A 4,424-nucleotide genomic window follows, 5' to 3' on the forward strand; every position below is an offset into this window, starting at 1 on the left:
AACACCCCGCTCCCTGTTCTGTCGGTGGGTTTCGTTTCAAAATAATATCTGTTGAAACAATCGTTCCCGACCCAATACCGCGACAGAGAGAGGAGAGCAGAGGAGAGAAGCCAAAACCGTCTCAGGTCTCGTTCTTCTTCTTCCTCCAACCTTCGTTCCCGACGGTTGGCGACAGAGAGAGGAGATCAGCGAGGAGAGAAGCCAGACCCCACTTCCCTCCTGTCTCCATTCTTCTCGTTCTTCTTCTTCCTCCAACCTTCGTTCCCGATGGTCGGCGACAGAGAGAGGAGATCAGCGAGGAGAGAAGCCAGAACCCATATATGAACTTCCGAAAAACCCATCTCAGGCAAGAAGTGATCTCGTTCTTCTTCCTCCAACCTTCGTTCCCGACGGTCGGCAACAGAGAGAGGAGATCAGCGAGGAGAGAAGCCAGAACCCATATCTGAACTTCCGAAAAACCCATCTCCGGCAAGAAGTGATCTCGTTCTTCTTCTTCCTCCAACCTTCGTTCCCGACGATCGGCGACAGAGAGAGGAGATCAGCGAAAGAGTTGAACCAGAACCCACTTCCCTCCTTTCGAAAAACCCATCTCAGGTCTCCATTCTTCTCGTTCGTCTTCTTCCTCCAACCTTCGTTCCTGACAGTCGGCGAATCCAGCTTGTTCCAAGAGACCTTCCGAAAAACCCATCTCAGATAACTTTATATCAGATCTCCTTTTGGGGAATTTTTCAAGAACACTACAATCTCATGGGTTGATTGCTGAAATTTTTGAGACATTCTCTCCATATTGGACTGTCTCTGGTCAAAATTTCAGACCTAACAGAACCCTAAACCCTATGATTTTGGCTACTGTTTTGGTGTTCCTTGGTTCCGGTTTGATGTTCTTTGCTACTAGTTAGCAATATTGATTGTATATTGTCGCCTGGGTATTATCCCTTGATTATCATGTATTGCTCTTTGTGGCTGGTTGCTTCTAAGTTATCTCTGTGACGTGATAGTGCTGGATATGGTATTATAGCAGATTCTGAACCTCCTACAGATAACATCAATGTTCAAATCACATCTATCAAACTTAATGGTGCTTCACATCACCTTCTCTAGGCCCAGGCAGTTAAGGTGTATATCACTGCCAAAAGAAAGATGGATTATCTGGCAGCTGAGATGGTTTGGACTTTGGATATGTTTGATGATGATAATGACACCCCCCATATGTTACCTTTACGAATTTTCTATATTTTACTTTTAACCGTCTGTTTAGATCTTGTCTTAGGTGAAGCGAAACTAGATTTTGTGCATGATATGATCCTCTGAAAGAATAGAAGTACACGACTCATATTAATATACTCCAGCACTAATAGGGGTTTATACTGATAATGCTCTAGCACCAATTGCAAGGAGAAGAGCCCCACAGGGTGCCAAAGGTTAACCATAGAAAGGTGGAGGCCCCATCATCAATATGGCAAGAAATCGCCCCATGAGCAATAGGCCTAACCTTCAAAATCTCCAAACAACATTTTTTTTTTTTTTGGATGAAGTAAAAATTCATTACCAAGAGAAAAGAAAGAATAAATATCTCCACGATACTGCATCCAAACCCCCATGAATTTCCTCCACTGATCTCCCACACCAGGGCTGAGTTCCAGTCAACATCTCCACGATGCTGCATCCAAACCCCCATGAATCAGTCTCAAAGCCATATCTGAACTTGCCAATAGAATCCCAAGCAGTAGATCAGTGGTTCCAAAATCACCCAACATTGCTTGGTTGTTCTCATTAAGAAGGAAGTTGAAGGGCTTAAGATTTAAAATAAATGTCCCTTTCGAATGCAATTCTAGAACTCCCTGAGCCAAGTCAATCCCATACCTGTGAACATTAGCATAAATAGAAAGCCAGTTAAGCAGCTCCATATTTACAACTATATGCATCATAAAGGATAGACCATTAGCATATTATTGTTTTGCAAACGCCTCGACTCACTGCAAAACATCAGGCAATGGAAGCTTGCTTCTTTATTATTTTCCTATGCTTGATATCTTTGTTATTTTCCTATGCTTGATATCTTTGTTACTTTCATATGCTTGATATCTTTGTTATTTTGCCTATGCTTGATTTCTTTGTTACCTTACTTGGTTTTATTGGTCTTTCCATTATCTCTCTCCAAGATAATCTTTGTTATTTCTTTTTTTAGTGTTCAGTCTTTTTTTTGTCACAGTATGCTAACTTTTACACTAACTTATAATGCCTAGCTATTATGTCTAGAAGTAGTATCCCTGCCATTAAGTGGTCAGAATTTGAGACCACTGTTCTCATTGAAGCAATGAAAGAAGCTGTAAAAAATGGTCACAAATCCGGTAATTCATTTAACAAAACTGGATGGGAGAACATTACAAAGCAATTTCAACAGGCTTTAAATCGTCTAGTCGGGAGAGAACAGTTACGCAATAAGATGAACAAGTTGAAACAAGAGTATCAACAGTTCAAGAGACTGCTTGACACAATTGGATTTGGGTGGAACTCAATGACAAAAGCAGTCACAGTTGATGATGAGTCCGTATGGGATAGGGCAATACAGGTACCCTAGATTTCACTATCTAGTTGAATTATTTAAAAATTAAATTACAATGAGTAGTACATATACGTGATACAATTACTGCTTATGCAGGCAAATCCAGGTTGGTTCAAATACAAGAAGTATGGACTAAACAATTGGCCAGATTTGAGCATGGTATTTGGGGATGCATATGCTACAGGTAACTTAGAGGTTGATAGTGCTCAAGATTTGGATGGCATCGAAGCTGTTAATACAGTTGATATTGAGCAAGTCTCTCACTCCCCCAGTACCCCGGTGCATATAAGCATGAATGACCCCTTTCATGAGGATACTCATACTCCAACTCAGACCATCACAAAACGAAGTCTTGATAGGACACCTACGGGACGAAGAAAAAAGAGCGCCAATAAGGGAGATAGACACGTGAAGGACTTGTATGGGAAGTATTTATCCATGAAAATTGAGAAAGTATCCAGTACTTCTGTAACATCTCCTGTTCGTGGTGGGGTAGGTGCATCTTGTCCTCGAGATTTCAGTGTGAGTGCATGTGAGGCGGTGATATCCTCCATACCGAATATATCAAAGGAGATATATTTGAAGGCCACCAGTCGTATGTGTACTGATCCTAGTTGGAGGGAGTTGTTTGTCTGTGCAGAGCCTGCGAAGAGGATTTGGCTTTTAGATGCCTTGGAGTAGTTGAGGTTGTGTTTGAATTCTACTTTTGATAATTTTGGATTCGAGAATCTACTTTTGATGTGTGTAATTTTACTTTTGGAGATACATTGCATGACTTGGCTTTTATTTATGCATAGTTTTTTTTTTTTATATTATTGATGTGTGTAATGTTGAACATGTGTTTTGGGTTGAGACGATGTGTCATCGTGTTATGTTTTACAGTTATTTGTTTCCAATTGTGTAGTAATTGTTTATTTATTGCAGTTATGTCAAATGCATTATGTCAAACTTCTAGTGATGAAGAAGATACGATCATTCACATGAGAATGGAATTATTGAGTGATGCTGTATATATTCGGGAACCATGTAGGGATAGTGTATTTCCAGGTGCTGTCATGATGCATGAGGTATTGAATGGGCATGCCAACAGATGCTATGAAGAGTTTAGGATGGAACGTCATGTCTTCCTGAACCTATGTGACTATGTTAGACATAGGGGGTGGTTGAAAGATACAACCAACATCCGAGTGGATGAACAGCTTGGAATGTTCCTATGGATTGTTGGGAAGGGTTCAAGTAATAGGGACACCCAAAATCATTTCAACCACTCAGGAGAAACAGTTAGTCGAACATTCAATGTTGTCTTGATTGCAATGCAACGCCTGGCTAAGGAGAAAATCAGACCGCCAGACGTCAATATGATACCGATAGAGATTGCACAGAACCCAAAATACTATCCTTTTTTCAAGGTAAATATGTTAATATGATATATGTTTGTAACTCAAGATATGAATGTTTATATTCTTATATGTACTGGCCATTTAATTGTCAATATATGTCATAGCATTGCATTGGCGCCATAGATGGTACTCATATCCATGCGGTAGTTCCAAGAGAGGATCAAATTCGATATAGGAATCCGAAGGGGATCACAACTCAAAATGTGATGTGTGCATGTTCATTTGACATGCGATTCACATATGTATATACGGGATGGGAAGGTAGTCCAAATGACTTTCGTGTACTTGAACAGGCAAGAAGTGATCCTCGATTGAGTTTTCCACATCCACCTCCAGGTATTAACTTTATACTATTATATTAGATTTTCATTTGAGTGTATATGTAATAATATACATTATTTTTTGTCTGTAGGAAAGTATTATGTTGTCGACTCTGGGTATGCTAGCCAATCTGGATT

This window comes from Macadamia integrifolia, chromosome 11 (assembly GCF_013358625.1).
Source record: "Macadamia integrifolia cultivar HAES 741 chromosome 11, SCU_Mint_v3, whole genome shotgun sequence".
Lineage (NCBI taxonomy): Eukaryota > Viridiplantae > Streptophyta > Magnoliopsida > Proteales > Proteaceae > Macadamia > Macadamia integrifolia.